Source organism: Agelaius phoeniceus, chromosome 15 (genome assembly GCF_051311805.1).
Source record: "Agelaius phoeniceus isolate bAgePho1 chromosome 15, bAgePho1.hap1, whole genome shotgun sequence".
Classification (NCBI taxonomy): Eukaryota; Metazoa; Chordata; class Aves; order Passeriformes; family Icteridae; genus Agelaius; species Agelaius phoeniceus.
In genome coordinates this window covers 4,934,057-4,957,244 of record NC_135279.1, presented here as the reverse complement: position 1 = coordinate 4,957,244, position 23,188 = coordinate 4,934,057, and the positions used below count along the sequence as shown (strand labels likewise).

Sequence of the window (23,188 nt, the reverse complement as noted above, 5' to 3'; positions counted from 1 at the left end):
AACCCTGACTGGTTTGCCAGAACTGGGGCAGACTACTCAGAAGGGTGGAAAAAACCTCTCATTTGTGCCCATGCTGCTGTGAGCAGTTTTGGGCAGCTTTCACAGATGTTGATGAGAGGTAAAACACCAGAAATTTGTTTGAGAACAAGCACAAAGCTCTAACCATAGATTTGTTTTCTTCAGTACATTACTGCATGCTGAGGTCTCCACTAAAGCAGAATGTAAATGAAATCATCAGCATCATCTTCCCTGAATTTGATTAAAAAAGGTAATATGTGTTTAAAAATTCATGGCACAGACCCACAGATGCTCATGCAGACATGCAGGGTGCAATCAGACAGCCTATGTTTCTTGTAGGAAACTGGCACTGAAAGTTGCACCCATCCATATTTGAGTTAGAACATCTTGGTGGAGCTTTTTTTATCTTTATATTTTTAATTTTCTCCCTGAATTCATCTTCCCAGTCAGCACTGTACAAGCAACTTCCCATTGTATCATTTCTCTTGGATCCATTCATAAAGCTCAAATCTCAAGGCAAACTTGAAAGAGTAATATACAGAAAAATACAGTCACATATATTTTTCCTAATTCTGGTAGTGAGCTGAGAAAATCTATATTCTTCGAATATTGGAGCTTTGGATTTCCCAAGGCATAAAAACATCCCTGGTGTGTCTCTTGCTGTAAATCAGAAGTGGCATCTCTCTGCTGGCATGGTTCCTTCAGCAGTGGAGGAACTCCACACTCTTGGGGCCAAACAGCTGCTGCTTGAACCATGTTTCTGTTAAAATCCTCCCAATGTTGTTGTTTGTTGGTGAGCGAAGCTCATAATTGCTGCCAGTGAATTTAGAGCAAACAGCAATAAAATATGTGTGTGTAAAAGAAAATTTCATCTGCAAGCCTAATGGAAAAGGAACTCTGCATGGGTCTGTGGAAATTGTATGTTACTGGATTTAGTGAGGCTGAGCAGAAATGCAGCAGCCCTGCGTGCTCAGATCGCTGAATTGCTGGGTGTGAATAAGGGTAACAGGATTTGGACAACGCTGGGAGGGAGACAGGGAAATTAATTTTCTTGGTGTGCTGCCTGTAACTTTCAAACAATTCTGGGAGACTCCTGATAAGGGCCGGTGAGACTTGTTCTGGGAACAAAATGATGTTAACCAATCTGTGAGTAAACTCTGCTCGGCACTCCACTTGTCATTATTCAATCTGTCCTGACGAATAACACAGATAAAAGGATGCTCTCACTCCCTTGATGCAGAGGACTGACACACACAGTGAATCATAATCAAGCCAGGGACTCGGTTTTTTCCCTTTTTTTATTATTTTTTTTCAGATAAGAGAAGCGGTTACCAGCTTTTAAATAGCATCATAAATTATTTGTTCTCTTTTGGCAAAAATGCTTATTTGCATCTCATAGCGAAAATCATCTGGGCTTTGGTGAAATTATTTAAGACTTGTTTTAGTGTGTGTTGTTATGTTTTGCTTATCCAAGCTCTGGGCCAACTGTAATTTACTTGATATTAATTAGTTCAGAGCTGTGAAATGGGCATATTGAGCCAAACTGCTTTTGTGTTGTGTTACCCAGGTTTAAAAAATGAATCTACAAATGCCCAAATCTCTGTCTTTTCCTGTATTTTCACATCAACCCAAGTCCAAAGTTTTGCTTTGTTTGATATCATTTCCATATAGCTAAATATATTAAGTAATCTACTGCTTCTACTTATTGCATGCATTTTAAGAAATGTTTTTTTAGAGCTGTGTACGATAAAGATATTCCAAAGAACGCTTTTAGGACTTCTAATGGAACTCCAAAGGCACATTTCCTCTCATTTCAAGTGCAGTACAAGGGCTCCTCTACCATCTTGCTGAAGGAAAGAGTTGAGAGAAGTCAAACACAACTCCTAGAGATCTGAGTAAATGTTCTTGAATGTGGTGCTGATCAAGTTTTCCTGGAGCAGCAATTGACTGTGCATTGTCCATGAAGAGCCAGCATTTGGCACCCTCATGTGCTGGTGGTGTTCCCAGGCTGGCTCCAGGCATCAGCCCCTGCTTTCCTCTCCCTTTTGCCCTGAACCCTTGTGCAGACCTCAGCTCTTCTGAGCTGAGCCTGGAGAAATAAGAGACTCCATTAAACCACCCATTAAGGAAGATATTGGCTTTTTTTTCCCCTGTGGTAGAGGAATTGTGTATTAATTCGTCTAGACCAAAGACATAAATATTTGATTTTCATAGAGTCACCATATTAACAAAAAGTATTCAGAGCTCACTTTTGTTTCATTAGTTGTAACAAGCTAGGGCAATTTCAGTTCATAAACACAGTTTTTGATTGTACTGGCACGGTTTTAAAATACATTTTAAATCCTGTTACTTGAAATCTGTAAACAAAATATAGTTCTTTCATCTAATTTATGTTGTCAAGAGCAAAGTAATTTACATAAGAGGGTTGATAGACTATCAGGAACAGCTATACTTTGAGAGAGAAAAGCCTATTAGATCTTAATCCATCTGATAAGCATATTACTTCCACCAAAGCCGAACTACTTTGGTATTCTGTATAAATAATTCCATTTAGTGTAATTGATTATTTTACAGCAGGAACCAAGATAGATATTGTTGGAGGAGAATCAGCCTATTAGTCACGTTTTGGAGGTTGCTCTGGAGAAGTCAGATTTCGATAAGCTGGAGGTCTGAGCGATTTGAGGAGAGGATCACCAGCCAAGCTGTCATTGTGCAGCTTCTGTTGCCTCCCAAATATTGGCTGAGCTGTTGTGCTTTGGCTCAAGGGAGCAGGAGGGAGAAAGCAGCTGCAGAGAGATGCAGGGAGGCACCATCAGTATTGGGGTCAGTTTGTAGCACCTGGTTGGTGGCATCCCACAGAATTACTGTGGCTTTTCCTTTTGTGCTCCATCCTGCAAGGAAGGACAGACATGATAGAGTGATTGTAATGATCATGGATTTATGAGAGCACATGGATGAATTTGATTGGGATGGATAGGGAATCAAAAATCAATTAATGGCTGATTATTGTTTCTTCCACAAATTGATTTCAGAATTTGGCAGCCTTCAGGAAATGTTCTGCCAGGTGTGATGAGCTTAGCAAAGTTAAAAAACAGGCAAGAATAAAATATCCATCTTATGGCTCAGTCTTAAATACCTAAAAATACCTGAAGTGAAACATGAGAATAACTCACTCCTTTTCCATCTTGTGCCCACTTTCCTTTTTTCTTTTTTTCTTTCAATCTCAGACATCTTTTCTTTCTAATTGTTTGTTAAAATGCACGGAATGGGTTTGGATGTGGCTCCTTCTCCTTTTGTACGTGTGGTCGCTGTGTTTAAGTGCTGTCCCTCTCTGTGTGAATTACAAAAGGGTTCATTATCAGCTTCCAGAAACATGTGTCACTGTTATTCAACCCATCACCGTGTTGAGGGATTGTTAGTTAGTCCCACAGATTGTCTGATCTCTGGGATTATTGTTGGAAGGACAAAAGGGAGAAGCTTGAATTGCAGCACAGGAGGAAGAGATGAGGGTTGGATGCACTCAGGTGCTCAATGTCTTCTGCAAACTTGGAGCCTTTCCTGCACTTCAGGGTAAATTGAAAATATTCTGTGCAGGTGAAAAAGAAATCTTTTATACCCAGAGAAATGAATGCACTGGATTCTAAAGGGATTAATGACTCCAATGTGCTTATAAAGAAAGAAAGTAAAAATATTTACTTTTGAAAGTATGGGAACTGAGGAGTACTGTTAGTGGGGAAAGAGAGGTCACCAGTGGGAGCTGAGAGCATGTAAATATTATCCAGCAGCTCTATAAATGAGGGGAGTTAAACATGCCTTTGGAGATGGGTAATTGTTAAATACTCTCAACTCCTTTATGAAAACTATGAAAGGTTTTTCTTTTAAAAAGAGAGGAGGACAGACTTCTTTATAAAACTGTGCAAAAGCAGAAACGGGAGTCTGGAGGGCAGCATTATCTCTGTGTGGCTTAGGAGATCTTCTTTTGTATGACTTGAGTCAAAATCTGAGAAAAACCCTATTCTGAATAAACATGTTTGGGCTGAACTGATTAAGGACTCAAAGTTTTGAACTGTGGATTCCAGTGAGCACAGAAGCAGAAACAGGGATTCATTTTTGTAGAGTGTGCAAATTTCTCAGTGCGTGAAAAGCCCAAAGCATTTTCTTGTGCTTGCACATTTGGTGAGTTTGCAGATAAGGCTGGGGGCAATGGTATTGATGTGTGCCCTGCCCCAGCCTGCCTACCCCAGGCTCTGCTTGCAGGTCACACATCCCTCTCCTTTGCTGCAGAGGTGGCACTCACAGTGCCCAGGCAGATACAGGAATACTTAGTCACAAATTAGACTTCCTTCTGAAATTTCAACCAGAAGCAAAACTAATTCCTCAGTCTAAATAACTTTAACGTTTTGGTGTTGCTGCCTTTTTGGTGGGTTTTGTGTGATGCCATGTGCTTTATCACTGCTGCTGGAGGTGCAAGTACTGGAGCAAAACATGAAAACCTGACTATTACTGTTACTCATCCAGATCAGCTATAAATATGGGAATGTTTCTGTATTGAACAGCCTAAAACCACATGATTTCTAGAGGAAAATGGTTTGGGTTAGTTGTGAAAATGGAGAAATGTGTGCATTTACAAAGAGCACATAACATCCTTCTTGTCAGGGGCAGGATGTGGGTGAATGAGTCTGTTCCCAGCCTCAGGGAATTTTTTGTGGTGAGCTGGTGAAGGTGAGGCTTTCTTTGGGTGCCCCTCTGCTGGTAAAGCCCACCTGAGGCATTCTGGATGTTTCCCTACAAAGCCCTCAGTCAAATCTTCAGGAATTTCCATGGGTGAGCAAAGCTCAAGAATATTCTGTGCAGCTGAGTAGATCCTGTCCACCACAAATACAGGAGAATTCATGTTAACTTAACCTTGTTTAACTGTATCAGAGTTACCCAACTCTTACCAGACACTAAGAATATGGGCAGGCAGGATGAAATGGCTCAGTAGACCCTCACCAATGCATTTGGCTGTGAGGAGTTACCTGTGTGCCCAGGTCTTGACTGCACAGACATAAATGTGGGTTTTTCTGGCTGCAAACACCCAAGACTCAATCTTCCAGTCTGATTTTTTCTCTCAGAAAGTTTAGACTGCAACCTTTGAAAAGGGACAGGCAGAACTATCAATTGTTTAATAAAGATAATAGCCTTTTGGGGACGGGGTAATAATGAAAGTAATTACTAATGAGGTTTTGGCAGATTAAATGGACTTTCCAGATGATGGGAGATTGAGCTCTTCCCTGTGTCAATATGGGTAGTGAAATATTTGGATGTGTTTTTCGGTGATATCTGTCAGCCTCTCCTTTTTACTTTCCATGTAGCAATTTACCTCAAGCAGTCCATGAATGAGAAAGAAAAAAAAAAATTAGTATGTAATGTAAAAACCTCGACTTTTATATTCCTGCAGTGTCCTCAGGGTTTTGGTAGCACGTTTGAGGCCCAGCTCCTCTTACTTAATAAATTCTGGATGTGAAACTTCACTTTTACACATCATATTAAAAAAAAGTTTGGAACATTAACTTTAAGTGGAGTCCCTTTAACAAGCCCATTTTTCACTAACTTTTTTTGCTGTGGAAACATACACTACATAAGTGTGGAATGAAAGTTTTTGCCCTGTGGCAACGGGATATTACTTTTACTACTCTAACTTCAGAAGTGAAGCTATAATGTGAGGAAAAAAAAAATGAATATTAATGTCACAGAACAGCCAAAATGATCCTGAAGAGCTTTTTTAGCACTACATTGCTGATGGCATGCCTTGATACAAGGAGGCAGCACCTGAGCTGTGCAGGTGGGGCAGTGCCCTGCTGCCTTTAAGTGTGGCTGCTTATCAGCTCTGGGCTCAGAGCATCAAGTTTTGTGTTAGGTGGGGTGGCACCACCAGAAATGGGTGTGCTGGAGTCCCAGAGCAGGTCCAAGGGTTTACAGCACCCAGTAAGTCCTGACCCAAGTTTTTAATGATGCTTCCCTTCATTATAAATTGCTTTTCTTCTTGACTTATGCCCCATGGTACATGTATTATTGATCTCTTCTCTTGACTTCCCTGACCATAGAGTGATTTGTCTTCTCTTGCTTTCCTGACCACTCACAGAATGTGTCATTATCAGCTCCTTGTCTCCTTTTCTCTTTCTTTCCATGTTTCTATCCTTCCTTTTTTTCCCCGATATTGTCTCATTCAATAACTCCCAGTGACCTGACTTGCCAAAATCAACAGGATGGAACAACCCTTTCTAAATTTCTAGTGATGTAATTAAATTCTTCTGTTTCACAGCTAACTTGCATAAGCTACTTTTTTAAATACAGAATTGATTTTTCTCTTTCTGGTGGCTGATGCTAGAGTCTTAGCTTTTTCCAGGTTTAACATTTACATGACCTTGTGAAGGTTCAGGTTCCTCAGGGGGCTCAACCCCCTGGGCAGTGGTCACTCACTGGTGCTCTTGTCCAGCCCACACCACCCCAGTGGTCAGGGAGTGTTCAGTAAACCAAGTTTGTACTTGATGATTACTTGAAGACATGAAGCATTCATATTTCCTTGAGAGATGTGCATAAAATTTCAGTGAGGCTGCCATACACTTTCATCAAGCTTTGGAGAACATTTTGTTGCCCAGCAAAATAGATGTGGTGTATTGTACAGGAGTTCTGGGGTATTGCCACCAAAAAATGCAGCCCATAACAAAAGCTGTGTGTCCTGTCAACCTCACCTGGCAAACTCCATGTCTGTCAGCTCACACATCTCAAAGATGTTCAGCCACATTTCCACTGAGATCTGCAGAAATGTTCTAGACTCTCTCAGATCACTTTGAATTAATGGAGTAATGAATTAAATTAAAATATATTAATGTCACATTGGGCTTTTAGCCATGATTTTAAGAAATCACAGGGGAGTCAAACTGCCAACATTTCTCAAAATATGTCTCAGATAAGTTGGAAGATATAATGAAAAGTAATTAGAAAGCACAAAAAGAAAATGAAGTGGAGTTACCACCACTGGGATTGGCCATTGGCTTAAGGAATCAAGAATATTACACATCTGATGTGAAATTTCCTTTGCCAAGTTTCAGGTATCCAAAGATAGAGTTCAGTGAGCACATCCCACTGTAGGCATCTGTGTTGGGCAGGAAGAATTGCTCTTTGGTAGCTGCTTTTATTTTCCCTGGCTCTGGAGTTAATCTGAGCACCTCACTGGGATGGTGCTCCTCATGCTTTGGTGACTCATGTTTTGTGAAGGTGTAATGTGAGTTTGACAGGACAGGAGCACAGGGAACAAAATGTTCTTCCCAAACTTAAGAGTAAAATGCCATCCAAGAGATTTGGTCTGTGAGCGTCTTATTCCTTAGCCAGGTAAAAAGCCTGACCTGATGCTGAAATTTCACAGTTGTCATTCAAATCCCAGTTTTGTCTCTGTGTGTTTAGATTGATTTATGGTGCCAAGGGTTTTGTTTCAAATGGTCTTAAGTTTTTCAGATTAACAGGAGATTTTTGCAAACTTCAGTGCTATTTTAGTGTTTGGTCTCACCTCATTACAGACCCACTGAAAAGCTAAACCCCAATCCAGGCTGCTTTGACATTTCACAGTGGTTTTGCTGGTGACTTTATTTTGATCTCAGAGATTCTGTGATTTCAAAGATTAAGAGATTTAGAGTTATCATCTTGCATTCAGTGGGTTCTGAAAATCCCCAAGGTGCCTACAGCTGGCCATTTATACAGCCCTGATGAGCTTCCTTGGAAATTAATCCCAGGCTAAGTAGTTCACACCTGAAATTGGATGAAATCTGCCAGCTGGTGGTGAACAGGTCCCTTCCCCATGAACCATCTGCACAGCACTGAGAAATGAAGGTTGGAATTGCCAATTGTCATTCCAGAGCTCAGAACCAGCAAACTGAGCACAGTTATATGAATATTATGATCCCAGAACTCTGTTATCTGCTAGGTGCATCCATATCAATAAGTGGTTATTATTCTGTTCTAGCTGGCTGACATTTATGGTTTTCAGGATTTAGACTGGGGTTTTCAGTTCACTTAAATCAGATGTCTGCAAATAAGCATCTGTTATGTTTTAAGTTTCCCAAAGCCTTCCTTTCAAACCTGTTATTTTCTCTGAATCAAATGCTTAGCTCAGCAGAGCCTGAAAATGAAAACAAACTCCAAATGGTCTCCACAGGATATTTTGTGGAAAAAAAATGTCTTTGAAAAGATAAGAAAAAGTCATGACTGGGATAAAATGCATGTATCAATATTTATTATTTATCCAGAGCTTTCTAAAAAATTGTTACTAGAAAAAAGTTGTAGACTGCTAAAATTTACTGCAGAAGTCTTGAATTTTAGTTTAGGTTCTTTATTAGGGGGGAGGATAAAGGATATGAGGAAAGACCATGGGATCATGCTTTTCCATCTCCAGAATTTTTGTAAGTTGGCTGCCGCAGGTGGGTGATATCTGGTGGTCTTGAAAAAAAGATGCTCTGAACTTTCTGCCTCTGTTTTTTTTTTTTTTCATATTTATTCACTGCTGGCAACTGGGGAGAAAAAATAGTCTGAGGTGATGCAGAGAAAACCAAATGAATCTTTCAAAAAAATTCTCAGAGGCACTTTCTCACCCCATGCAGATGTTGCATTTCATATAATGCCACACGTAAAACAACATGGAAGTTTTTTAATGTTTTGAAGGGTTTCTAGAAGAGGATGAAGGAAGAGGTATTTTCATTGAAGCGTGACATTTAGTGATGCAGGTTCTGATAGTGAAAGAGCAAAGCAAAAAGGTAAAACAGCTGGAGAATTTGTGATAAATATTGTTCTATAATGGATTCACTGGCACAGGTTTTCCAAGGCCTTATACCAGATTTGCAGTGCAGATTGCAATAATTATCACCAAAGGTTTGATTTATTCAGTAAAAAAAATTATTTCATACACATTTTTACCTCTACATTAGATAAAACTGGAAGTGATGACTGGTGAGTGCAATCCCAGCAGACTGAATTATGTCAGTCATTGTTTTAGATGGGCTTTAATACAGTGTATTTAAAATTTATTTAATTTATCTTGAAAATTATTGCATTTATTTATTTATGTATTTAGCATTTTAGAGGCAGATGGGGGTTGTCTGTATGAGAAACCAGTCAGGGAAAAAACAACATGATAACATCATGCAAATAATCAATATAGTCACAGTATTAGCAGGGTCTGTCGAATTCTGCAAGGGCCTTCTCTAATTGTCTCTGCAAACTGAATTAGCAAATTAGCAAGATGGTTTCACTAACATTTTTCTATTTTTAGTGGCAGCTGCCTACCCAATTATATATATTCATTAGCTCTGGTATGATTTCATTAACCAACGTACAGTAAGTGCCTGTTAAGCAACTTGTGCTTATGTTCCCAGACAAGCAGTGATGCATCTTCTGGTGAGCATCCTCACCAGCCCATTGGCCTGGATAAACTGGATTTTATTTTTATTTTCAATTTGTCATTACTCGCGAGCAGTACAAGCTGAAGGATAAAATGTAAAAAGGTAATTAAGCTGGTTACTTTAATTATTTTCTGTTTCAACTGTCCCTCAGAACCATGAACCTGGCTGGCCAGGCAAATGAGCATTAATGAATGAAGCCACATAATTAAAACATCTGTCACTGTCCTAGAGGGTCGATTGAAGGCTTGGATTGGCTGTGGAAAACCAAATAAGCCAGAGTTAATGTTCTCCTAATCCTTCACCTGTTGAAGTGACAGTGACGGGTAGCAAACATGCACCAATGAGCAGTAATGAAGTCGCTTTTAGATTGGTTCAGCACAGGTTTTTCAGGCTAATTAGGGAGACAAAAATGTTAATTTAATCAAAGGAACGTGTATTCATTAAAGAAGGTGCATAAGATAACTGAAGTGGAGAATTAGCTCAGTCAAGAGGCAGGCAGTAGCTCCTGAAGTTGTCCAGATTATAAAGAGAATGATGTACTGCTATTTAAATGTTTAAAATATTTTTAAACTTCTTCTAAAATATGCAAATCCGTGGTTTTGTCTCTGTGTGTCAGTGGATTTACACCAGGGAGAAAAACTGTATCCCTGTATTCCTGTATGTTGTGCTGGGGGGAACAGGGAGTCCAGGACTCAGAAAGGGAAAGCAGGGAGGGAATGAGATGTTCCCTCTGCATCCCAGATGGCACCAGCCACACTATCACATTATTGCTCAAATGAGCTCATTGCCTTCCTTCATGGGACTTGCTGTAGCAGTGATGGAGCACAACTGGGTTTGTCTCATTTTCCTTGGTCTTCTTTGGGCCCTGACTGATATGCAAGGCACAAATTGAACAATTTTGTTCATACTGTAGATGCACTGAGTGTGTCCTTGTGGGGCACATTAGGAAAAAAACCCAAGAAATACAGATTTTCAGCTGTTAAGATGTAAAATACAGTGCATTACCTTATCAGATTGTATCTCAGCTAAGCCCAATAAGAAGGAAAGATGATTCTCTAAGATCACACGGCTGTGGTAGCTCAGAAAATAATTAAAACATTGTACTAGAGGCTTGTTACAATTTTAACCTTCTCCAACCTCACATTCTATTTAGATTTCGGATTTAGATAAGCAGTGCAAATGACAGTTTATAGTTGGAGAATGAGACCATTTGGGTGCATTTTAAATAAGGTCCTTGATCCCAAAACTGGCTGCCTTTACCCCATCCATGCCTCCCCCCAGGGGAGCTGATGCTGATGGATGCAGCATTCCCCAGAACATGATGGTGTCTGTGACTGCACAGTGACACATCAAGAGATGTGGGAGCAGTGGCAGTGTGTCCCACAGTCAGTTCTGAGGGATTGGACAGCTCAAATATTATCTGAAACATAAATATCTTAAGTAATTATATATAATTAACTGTGTAGTGCTTTAGATGAAAGAATAATTATCACCTACTGCTGTGGTACGTTTTATCTGTTGTATTTATTTTAATGGCTGGAAGTCTTTTATCTTATTCCTTCCAGGAGGATGGAGAGTGTTCAGTGAGGGTTATGGATCAATTATTTATTTCTAAGTAGAATGTGTGGTTGGGTGGTTGGTTGGGTGGGTGGTTGGTTAGGAAAATGTCTGGAGAGGAGGATTATCAGAACATGGTGGCATTCATGGATTACTTTGCTTTTATATCATAATTTTCAGTCTAATGGGTAATGGGACTGCTTTAATTCTTTTAATGTCTGTTGTGCTGTGAAGACAAGTTAACAATTACCTTTTGATTGTTTGTTTGTTTGTTTAGTCCATGGTTTCTGGAATTGGTCTTCAAGGAGAGCAGATGGTAGAAAGGAGATTGAGGTAGAAATTAAGGATTCTTGTTATAACTAACAGTTTTTATGGATTGCAATAGAGGTTTCATTTCTGTGGTTAACCAGCATAAACAGTTTTCATTAGCATCTAAATTTAACATAATTTTCAGGAACATGCAAGTTCTGGTAACTGAAGATGATGATTGATACTGATCTAACAATGAAGGAAGAAACAATTAAAATGCTGAAAGTTAAATTTAGGAAAGAGAGATGAAGATGAAGCTTTTAATTTGGGATAAATGAATCAACAGCATGCGTGACTTTGAAAATGCAATTTTATATTTTTTTATGTTTATGAATAAATGATGCAGCTGTACTGTGAGATGTTAACAGAGCCCTTGTAATTGGGACACGTGGGCAGAACAGTCCTGGAGAGGTGTCTGGAGGAATCCAAACTGGGTTCTTGGTCCATATAGTGAAATATTTTGAAGCTTTGAACTGATCATGGCATGTGGTTCTGCTCAGATCCATACAAATCATCTTGAGAAAGAGAATATTAACTCATGGCTTGAGTTTTAGCTAAAGGCACCTGGAAAAATGTGTAGATCTGGCTGTAGCTCCTGATGCTTTGCAGGTTCACCTCCATGCACAGTGCATGTGGGAGCCAGGTCTGTGGCACTGGGACAATTCCCTCTGTCCCCCTGGGGGGACCTGGATGGAAATTTGTTCCTGGGGAAGCTGCACTGGGAGGGAGGATGTCCTGCACAGCTCTGGGACTCTGCCAGAGGGAGTTGGGGTTTCATTTGTGTTTTAGGGAACCAGAGACACTGAAAATACATCCAGGAGATGGTGGAAGCCCAGCTTCCCCAGGGGCTCTCAGGGAGCACAGAGGGTGCTCATGGGCTTTGTACAGCTGGAAATTTTCCTCTTTTATTCTGATCTTGGAGATTGGCAAGAACTGGTCATAATGGGAGCATTGTGTTAGATTCACTGTGAGCTCATATTGCTTTTTGGCTTCTTTTTGGCTGCTTTTTGGCTGCTTTACCCTTTCAGTTAGCAGAAGCTATAAATATCAAAACATGAAATGGTAAGGTACTGGTTTAAAATTTCTACTAAGAGGCTGTTGAAAGAAAAAATCTTAAAAACATTTGAAAAGGAAATAAAACCCCCCTAAAATTTACAAAATGTCTGTCATCATGAGAGTATCATCCTGAGATAATCAGGTCAAATATAAGTTGTTCTTTCCATCTTAATAAATGGGTTGTATAAAAGAAATGATGACATGGAACATCTTTGGCCAAGTGCAGTAATAATAATAATAACAACCAAGTGTGCTTTATTGCAAGGAAGAAATGTTATCACTCCAATTACCCCATACAGGAGATGTGAAAAAATCCTAATAAGAAACAGTTGAAGCATTGCTGTGAAGTTATTATTTCAAAACTAGATGTAATCAGTTACCAACAATACACAGTATGGCTTAATTAATGGCTGAAGTACATGAAATCTCCAGGGGGCCTGTCTGCACTGGTGTTTAGGGACATTTTATAACTCAAGGTAATTGAATAGCAATTAAGTAGAGTTAATGAACGTGCATTCTTGGGAAGACACACAACAGTTAATGGATCAGCCCAGAATGAACCACAATTAAACACACACCCATTTGTTTTGCTGAACAAGCATCTACTGAATGTCCACACCAGGATACATAAGGCCATTAATTAATTTGAATTAATAGACATTGGTCTCTTCTCCCATTCCAAGTGAAAGACACTCTGTAGGTGATGCAAGGATAGCTCTTGATGTTTCCTGGCTATACCAATTAAGGATATTGCCCCTGTTAACTGTGGCACAAGCTTTTGTTAATTGTGGGTCTTTAAAACAATGTGGGCAATAAACAGGAATTTGAAGTCTATGAGGTGGAATTCATTTTGCATTAGAGAACTAACTGAACTAAATTAGAGAGTGGCTTTCACCAAAATTTCATGCAATGGGGAGGAGAAAGGGCATTTCAGCCTGTGCTCCCCTTTTCCATGTCATCTTCTTCCAGGTTTGGATACAGGCAGCAGCTAACCACTGAACCAGGGTCTGCATCTATCAGTTGAAAGAGAAACTGATTGCCAAATGCTGTCTCTTTGTTCTGAAAATAAAAGGCTGTTTTATGCAAGATTCTTTGGGTGATTATAGGGACAGATAAGATTTTTCTTGGAACTTGAGGAACATGAATATTTGAATGCAGTCCCAAATGCTGCTAGGAGCCAAAATATGGAGAGCTGACAGATTTAAGTGACTCTTTCTGAAAGATTTATAGAGAGCTTAACAAGACACTAATAATGTACAAATTCAATAACCAGAGGAAAATTTAAAAAGTGAATGTATATGTAAGTTGTTTGCATTATCCAAAAGTTGAGTAAACAAGACTGTATTTTTCAGTGATTTAGGAATTACTGCCTTACTCCAACAAACAGGAAATTCTTTAGAAATCCAGCATAAGATCCAGCAGAAAAAAGATACATTGAAAATTAGATACTATGCAGGCAAAGAAATTCTTTTTGATGATACAGCAAAGAGGAGGTCAGTTCATCCAGTGTAAATGAGAAACTGCTGCAAGATTCCTCTGAAAGTCTGGTGCACCCACAGGCTGGGCTTGTTTCTTCAGTGATGGCTGCATTTGCTCTTCATGACCTGTGTTAAGTAAAATGTGATTTCACTGGAAAAGGCTGGCAGGTGATGAGAGGGTGACAGGGGCCCTGCAGGAGATGAAACAGGGCAAATGCAGTGGGTAAGTTTGTGCTGTTGTGCAGTGCAGGTCTGTGTGGGGTGCCACGAGGTCACTTTTCCACACCTCACTGGAGTGCGGCACTGATGGAGCTCCTGGTGCCTCAGCAGCTGCTGCAGCCTGGGGTGTCTGGGGGCTCTGGGCAGGGCCAGGTGTGTGACCCATTGGGCTGGCAGGGGCACTGGGCTGCAGCATCCAGGGCCAGCTGCCCAAGCCCTTGGGATGTGTCCAGGTTCATCCTGGAGAGCCCCGTGTGGCCATGGGGAGCGTGTGTCCCTGCGAGAGCCACCTCTCCATTCCACACCTCTGCAGAGCTTCCCTGTCCATTCCAGCTGGAAGGGTCCATCCAGAAGTCCAGAAGTCCTCTTGATCCATGAATTATGGTGTGGGGAAAAAAAAAATCTCTTGGCAGTGTCCTCTTTCATGTCACAGTAAACAAAATCATTCAGAGGTGGCAAAGTTCTGTTTAAGGGGGCCTTGGGTTCTCTCTGGGACTTGAACCTGTTCAAAAATTAAAAAGGCAAAGGCTCCGAAATAAATCCTGCTATAAATTAACACAATTAATGTGTTTCATTTCAGCTACCTGCACATCATTCAGGGAGCTGTCTTGAAAGAGACAAATTAATTACTAATAAGAATTCTATACCCTGCTATTTTCTCTATTTACTGATGTTACTTTCCAACGCTTTTCCAGAAATACTCAGTCTGATATTTAACAAGTGAAGCTATTATTATCTTAAATTACATAAGATTTTCTTCCCTCGTGGTTGTGATAGAGGAGGATGAAAGTAAAAAAAAAAAAAAAAAACCTTTAGCAGGACTTTAACAAATTCACTGCAGAATTTCATAGTGGATATGGAAGAGTTGAACAAGCTGAGACAAAAAATATTGAGATCAGAGAAATGCTGAATGAGGGCGGCTTTGAGTCAGAGATTATATTTTTGGCTTTGCATAGCCTCACTGTAAATTTCAATATTTCTATGAAATATTTGCCCTAGACACATCAATAAGCTTTGAAAGTGCAGGTTGTTAATGAGTTGCAGCTGAATCCCAATTTTCTTTCTGTTTATTTTTTTTGAGTAGTAGAAATACTCCCTGTGTCTATATAATTAGTGTTTTCATGTTTGTTTTCCTTCGGTGGAGTCTGCCTTTTGAGATACTCCTTTGGTTCTTTCATCATTTCACAAAAATTAAAATTCTGCCCAAAATAACTCAAACTGTCCTTAAGTTATATGCAAAGGATTCTCAGCTCCAAAACAGGTCTTTTCAAGCTTATTCTTAAAAAAAGTCTTTCAAGTTACAAAGGCTTCCACTGCCATTTATAAGAACAGTGGATTTTTTGGTTTTGTTTTTATATTTTATTTTGAAAAGGATGCTGTTGACCATGAGGAAATACTTAAATAATCTTTTCATTGAATAGAAATACCCTGTATTTAAGCAATGTCTTTCATTTTTAAGAAATCCTAGGACTTCTGACAAAGACATTTTGACCCACAGCATTTGCTGCTTGCATTTGATACCAAATGTTGGGAATAAACATTATGACATAATCTCTAAGCATTAGATGAATAAACATGGTTTTCTCAAGAATGTCTCCTACAGCCTACAGCAACTTAGAGCACTAATTAAAGTGAGAAATTTTTGTCAATCATTTCATAATTTAGAAATTGTTTGGTAAAGCAGAAAGCATCCCAAAGGAATGCATTCTGGTGAGCTGGTCCCATTCCCCATGTTAGATATTTATTCCCCATTTTTTATATGTTTTGAGGATTTCCTAGAGATATGCAGTGTATTGTACTGGTTGCCTAGATTGCTTATGCCTTTAAGACCTCACCAATAACTAAAAGGAAAAAATCAGATTTTTTTAAATAAACCTTGAGTGAGAAAAGAGCAGTGATATGTAGCCATAGCTATGACCTGTACATTTTTAACAGCGTCGACAAAGACAGTCTGGAAAGAACCAATTAGAATAATTAACATTTGCACTAGTACTTCTGCCTTGGTAACAAGTCACTGACCACATTTAGCACAGTTACTCTAATTAATAGTCCCATTCACAAAAGATATTTATAGGTGCATTTTTTTACCCAAGCAAGTAAGGACTTCACAAGGTATCCAACAGCTGGCATTGAGTAATACATTCAAAAGCATATCCCCTGTAATCCATCTCAATTCCTTGTTTATTACCTTTGCAGCTTTCTAGCACTTTTGTCAATAAGATATTGCTTCCAGCAGTTCAACTTTATTCTTACATTAATATCCCAAATTTATCATGGGGTTCTAAATTTCCTCTGGTCACCAAAATGTCCCATTGAGCCATTTAAGCTCCTGGAAACTCCGTTCTTTATTGGCAGCCCGGGAAAAATATTTTTTGCCCTCTATCCCTGAGTGTTTTGAGATTAAATTCACTAACATTGTCAAGTTAGGTCAGCGAGGAAAGCCAAAACAAGAGAGAAAAATGTTGTTGAGGATTTAGGGGGAATTCAGGGAAGGGGAGGAGGGGACAGAGGTGCAGAGCTCCAACTCCACTGTCACAGCCGTGTCCTGGGCAGAGCTGCAGATGTGCAGAGAGGGACTGAAGTGCTCACCAAAGGACAGCTAAAGGGAAATACAAGTGTCAGCCTCTGTGCTTTTTGTTCTTTTAACAGATAAAAGTTCCTTCTCCAGCAGTTTTGGTCCCTCACCAAGTGCAGCGGTTGTTGATGAATGTGTCCTTATTCCCCAGAGGTCCTTTTTCTTGGAAAGGAATATCTTATTCAGTAACAAGCACAGGCTGCCAAAAGAGCCAAAAAGCTGTAAGAAAAGTCTGGGTTACCCTGAGAGCCCTGACTGGAACATGATGGAGAGCTGAGTTGCCTCTTGCTGCCTCTGAGCCAGCCCCAGTCTGCCTGCAGAGAGCTGTGTGCAGGAGCATGGCAGTGACGTCCCAGCCAGCAGCACTGGCTGACCAAAAACATTTCACCAAGTCCATTATTTTAATGTTAATTTAACATTGTTTTACCTTAGCCTGATGCTGTCTCCCATCTCCCTGCCTGCAAGCCTGCCAAGCACTGGGGCTGCCCTATGGGGCTGGGCTGTAAGGGCTGCATCCTCCTCCTGTGCTGCTTTGTTTATTTTCTTTGCAGAGGTCCCAGGGAGCATAACCAGGGGCTTCTGCCAAAGCTTGCAGACACCCAGTGGGGAATACAGCATGTTGAAATTGCTGGCATCACGTGCTCTGCTCACCCTTGCTCATTCTGCCAGGCTGGAGGGGAGGGAGCATCACTTCTGACTCACGAGGGTGTTGCTGCTAGACTGTGCCCAGCAGCAGCATTTGGGCTGCAGGAATGTTCAAAGGTTCTTTGTGATAAAGGAAATCCAGATCTGAGACACTTAACATTTATTTCGAAAGATTTTGTGATTTAAATAATCTCGGTTCTGCTGGAAAGGATTTTTAAAGCTGAGGTGAGGTTTCATGCAGTGGGTAAATTAATAATTATGCAGGTTGTGAGTCACTGCATTTGTTTCTGCTGGTGTCATGTTTCAAAAAGGAGCAGAATAAGGAGGAAATGCTAATATCCCCAAAGAAGACATATTTTGCAAGAAAGGGGCACACAGAACTGTGCTCTCTAAAGGCCAAAGCACAGTGAGAGCAATCACTTCCCTGTGGCTCTAAAACACTCTGTTTAAAAAAAGTATTTTAAAAAGCTGCTGTCTCTTGCTCTGTTGCCACTTGCTGATGCCAGCTGTATATTTTTGCATGTGATTTTTGGCTATTTCAGGTAACCACCTGACTTTCATACACATAATATTGTACTCCTGAATTCCAACAGAATCTCCTGGCATCTGGTAAAAATCCCCCATGACTCAGTAAGCACCCACTCAATAAATAATTTGAAATGAAAAGCATCCCACCCATGAGTTCTGGATTAAAAAAGAAAAAAAAACCTTTATTGCCTTTATTTTCCTCAGAAAGTAAACAGTGAGGAAATTATCTCACTGTTGCTTTGCAAATGTATAATTTACCATGATGATAATTTTGGGTATAGCATCAGGAAGTGCTGTCTTGCTGGAGGATTCTGGATTTGGGTTGATGGCCAGCAAGTTCCTAGTTCCTTTGCTGTTTAATCATCATTGATTTTAGTCTAGTAAACACTTCTGCATGTGCATTAGAAAGCTGTGAAGAAGACAAGGGGCTTTAAGCATAATGCACCTTCTGGCAAGGAGGCAGAGGGATGCAAACTGCAGGGAGATGAGGCAGGAGCTGGAGTCTGAGTTAGTGGCATTTGAAAGTTGCCAGAATTAACCTGTTGTTTCTCATGAGCAGGGTATTGATGGTTTCTCTGCTGCAGCACTGTCACACAACAGGCTGTGAGAGACAAACCATGGCTGTGCTTCCCTTGCCAGTTTTCTCATTGGTGGATACCTGACTTCGTGCCTCAGTTTCCCCTTTGAGGGGAACCTGGTCTAAGGGGGTTGAAATGAGAGGATCTTTAGGATCCCTTCCAACCCAAACCATTATTTATTTCATCAGTGATTTCCTCCTGCTGCTCCATGGCCAGGTAGCAGGAGGCTGGAAATTGATGGAGCAATTTGAAATCAATACCTGCACTCCACGGATCAGATCTCATTCTTTGCCCTCCATCCCTGGTGGTGAGGGGCCCTAAACATACTCATATATTTTCCTTTATGAATAATTATTTACTGGCAATTGTTCAAAAAGCAGTGGAAGCAATATCCTTATTTCAGCCTCTCTGGGAGCAGCACTTTCAGTTCCCTCATTTCTTTGCCATCCCCAGAGCCTCTCTTGCTAAAAAAAATGTCATAGACACCCTGTAGATAACTCTGGAAGACAGTTTAAATTATTTTTCTGTATATTCTGATAGTGAAAGAGCAAAATAATATATTTTCTGTGACAAATAATAGCTATAAAAATTCATTGGTGGTTCTTTGGCCATGAGGGCAGTTTCTTAACCATGGGACTATGGACTCCTCTTAAAAAAGAGAATTTGATTTAAAGGAAATTTCCTTTACCTGTGTAAATAAATTGAATGTGCTCTATCTCCTATCTCTTATTGAAAGTAGGAGACTTGATTAAAAAAAATCATTAAGATAATCCCTGGAGTCACTCTATGTGGATATAGTTGGAATCACATTTTTAAAATACACTTTATTTCATGATATCTGCTTATTGACTGGCAACCTGTTAGTTTTCTTTTTAAATCCTGTTGCACTTTGAATGCACTTTGCACTGAGCTCCAGGTTTATTGCACAAATCTGAAGGCATCCAGAAAAGACTCCTAAGTCACCTTAGAGGGTGACTTCACCCACAGCAGGGGTAAGAAGCACTTCCAGGGAGTGATTTGGGCTCTAGATGGGCCCTTTTGCCATTTCCTCTGCCCTGACTGCAGAGGCAGCACAGGTTGATTATGTGCAGTGCAGGCTCATCAGTTAAATTCCTGACACTGGCTGACTGGGTGGGTCAGAATTTATTAATTAAGGTGCACTGAAAATATTCCTCCCTGCCCACCCTGCTTTCTCCTGGCTTCTGGAAACAGAGGAGGTAATAGTGGAGTGAATGAAACAACTGAAAATACACATTCACATCACGACTGCCCCGTTTGGAGCCTGGGGCTGCCTTTGCTGGGAGTTTCTCACACAGGGGTAGGGTTGGGAAGGTCAGTGCAGCTCCAGTCCCTGGCCCCAGAGCCTGTAAATCCATCTGCTGGCATGGGACCATCACATGTGCCCTGGGGATGGACCTGGGACAGTGGTCACAGCCCTGCTGGGTCTCCTCACCTGTGCTTTGAGCTCCCTTGGGTGCTGCTGTGAGTTTTGGATGGGATTAAACCACAGCATTTTTGCATGGGCCTCATTTCTTTGCCCAGACCTGGTGCTATGCTCTGATTAATGCCCCTGAGTTGTTTTGGCATGTTCACCTCAGACAAAAATGACCCAATAATTGTCCCCATTTCTGAGAGCTCTCCTTCAGACACGCCACAGCAGAGCTGCTGCTGCTTTCCCTCTCACACTGTCAGCTTGGTGGGGGGAACTGCTAAATGCTGTATTAGTCAGAAAAACCCTACTTCAGAGTGTAAGGACAGAACACAATAGGGATCCACTAAGAGAAAGGAAAAAAAAAAAAAAAGAAAATTTCCTTCTTCTCTCTGGAAACTTCTTCCAGCACTATAAAGATGATGAATCCAATCAGCCTTGGTGTAACTTGGAGCAGCAATGCCACAGAGGACTTTGTGTCCAAGATCTTTATAGTCTGAAAGAAAAAGAAGTGTTTGTTCTATTCTTCATTTGGTGATTGACAGATTAGCATAGTTAAGGAGCATTAGGCCATAATTTGTAAGAACTCTTTCTGCACCCTCTGCATCAGTGGGTTTCTGTGCTGATTTTATTATTAAATCACTGCATTAGAAGAACTCCTTGTTCCTACGAGTATAAAAATCTTTTTCTCCCACTTCTGAGTGAGCACAAATTTGTGCAGGATGGGACTTTTCCCTTTTAGTTAGCATAATTATGGTAATGAGCTGGACTAAAAAAGATGGAGAATTCCAGGGACACATTTGGAATGTATGTTGATGGTAAGATGTGAAACCTTACTGTTTGTCTTGGAGAAAAAAAGCAGAAAAGAGCTCAAGAGAGCGTGGCTCATTTTGTACTGCTGCAGTGCCAAAGTGCTCTGTAACAAGGAGTTGGAGGGGTGAAAGCCAAGTTTCCATCTTTTCCCTGCTGTACCAGTGCAAAGGGAAATTATAACCCTAGAGGGAAATTGTGCATATGATGGTTGAGTTGTAGGAACAGTGCTGGGATTCATAATCATTTCTCCAGAAGGTCTGCTAATCTTTTTCACTGCAAAATGTACTCTCAGATGGGGTGGCTTAATTCATCGAAATCCTGCTTTTGTGGTGCCACACCTGACCATACTTTGAATAAATTCACTTTGCTTTGGAAAGAAATACCTCCTGCCTAGAGTAATTCCAGCACTATGCAGTAAATCCAGAGCTGAGCTTTCTTCAGCTCTGGCTGAAGGATTTGTTTAGAAATTGTTCCAACACTAGTTTGGAATTGTTTCAAGGGGTGAGATTTAGTTGCTTTGCTTGGTTGTAACTTACTTGAAACAGTAATTGGAAAACCACATTTGAGCCTGTTCTTCCTGTTCATTAAGACTTTTCTCCTGAACTTCCACTAAAGCAAATTTATCAAACTTATTTATTTATTTTCCCTTCCACATGAGCTTCATGGGGCTCTCTGAGTATCTTTTGTCATGAGTGGTGTTGGCTCTGGGGAGCCTGGACAGTATGGAAGGAGCAGACACAGGAGAAGGGTGCTGTGGGGATGTGCACATGGGAATCCTCCCTAATGCCCTCCCTAATCATGTCAGCCTGATGGGAATGAAGCCAAGGTGTTCTGCATCAAATCTCATTGCTGTGCCTGGGATGTCCCCTCAGTTCTTGTGCTCTTCTTGCTGTTTTCTGCCTCTGTTTCTGCAGTCATGCAGAGGAGCTCACAAAACCAGGAGTTACCATTGGAAAGGAAGGGCTCTGAGCTTTGCAAGGGCTTTGTTTGGGCTGAGTTTTACATCGACCATCATGGTGTGCAGGCAATTCCCTCTGCTTGCTCAAAATTCCTTCACAAGCTCAAAAACCATCTGGATTTCTTGTAGCTGTCACAAATAGCCTCATACCCATGGAAGGAGCTGAAAGTGCCTACACAGCTCACACTCCTTCAACATCAGCTTGCAGAGGTCTTTTTCCAGTGGGTGACTCCCACAGCTGGTCTGTGTTCATTGCAGTCCCTGTCTCCTGTGACTGATGCCTGCAGCACCAGGGATCATTCAGAGCTGTCACCTCAGAGGCTGTCAGGAGGTTCTGGATGGAGCCTTCTGCAGGGAGCACTGAGTTAGCTGATTGCTGCTCTGGCTACTTCTGCAATGGTGTTGTAGCTGCAGGATTTCAGCTGTGCTTCAGCAGTGTCTCCCTGCTTCCCTGGAGAAGGATAAACTCTGTCCCACAGTGATCCAAGGCTCTCCTTCCTTCACCCCCTGGAGTCTCAGCACAGTTTTCCTGCCCTGTGCCTCTCACCTTTAGAGGCAAATGCTACCAGCAAGGCATCAGACAGGGACCTCTGAGGTCAGGAAGCAGAGGAAGAGGGAGGGAGGTGATGGCAGTCATGGACAGGGGACCTCACAGTGCAGTTCACAGCACAATCCTGGATCTGTGCACAGGGATATGGTTGTGTATGCTGTGTAATGCCACATTGCCTTGGCTTTCTCTGCTCTCCACACAAACTGTCTCAAAGCAAGGCCTTATGCCAGAGGAAGAAGTTTTCACGCATTATCTCCTTACCTGTGTTGCACTGGACCAAGCTGTATAACCAGATTTAATTTTATAGGACTGGTGCTGCTGCTGGGTAGCTTCCATAGGAAAATATTGCAGCTGATCCACAGCTGGATACTGGGATCCTTATTAACATGATGAATTAGCTGAAAAAATGAGGAGAAGGAGGGAGGGCAGATGCAATTAGAACAGGTTTGAGGCTGTGAAGAGCTGGCAATGATGTGTTTTGTACCTGGAATCTAGAAACATTTAATACCAAGTCAGAGAGAAAAGGACAGTACAGATATCTTCCCAGGAGGAGAAAAAAAAAAGAGGTCACTTGCCTTTGCTGAGGGATTTTTCCTAACTTTGGATGTATTGAGCTGTGTAATAACTTGCACATATCTGGAAGCAATGCAGAGCACAGCAATCAATAATACAAGCAACAATAATCAGGTGTTTCAGCCATCTGACACAAGCAGTCTCCAAAGATAATTCTCTCCCACAGGACATTGCTGAACATAACTTCAGTTTATTCCTAGCAAAAAAAAATAAATGCTTACCTGCTGTGCAGAGACAAACCTTGCCAACCATTCTCCTCCTGAAAACTGGAAGGGATGGAGGTGCAGGGAAAACCAGTGGGAAACAGCCACTGGAGCTGGTGGTGGCCAGCAGAGCTGGAGCAACCTGTCACCCATCACCAGTGTCCTTAAAATCCTTGGAAAGACCTCAATAAACAGGAAATTTGTTCAGCAATGCCAGGAGAACAGAGGGAAGCACAGAAGAGTTTGAGGCTGCATTTTGTGTTTG

At 41.0% G+C, this 23,188-nt stretch overlaps 1 protein-coding gene across 8 annotated transcripts in view; it reads left to right on the top strand.

The window, feature by feature from the left end:
- SGCD (sarcoglycan delta) overlaps positions 1–23,188 on the top strand; it is a 307,095-nt gene that overhangs the window by 204,692 nt on the left and 79,215 nt on the right. The gene's annotated exons all lie outside the window — the stretch shown is intronic.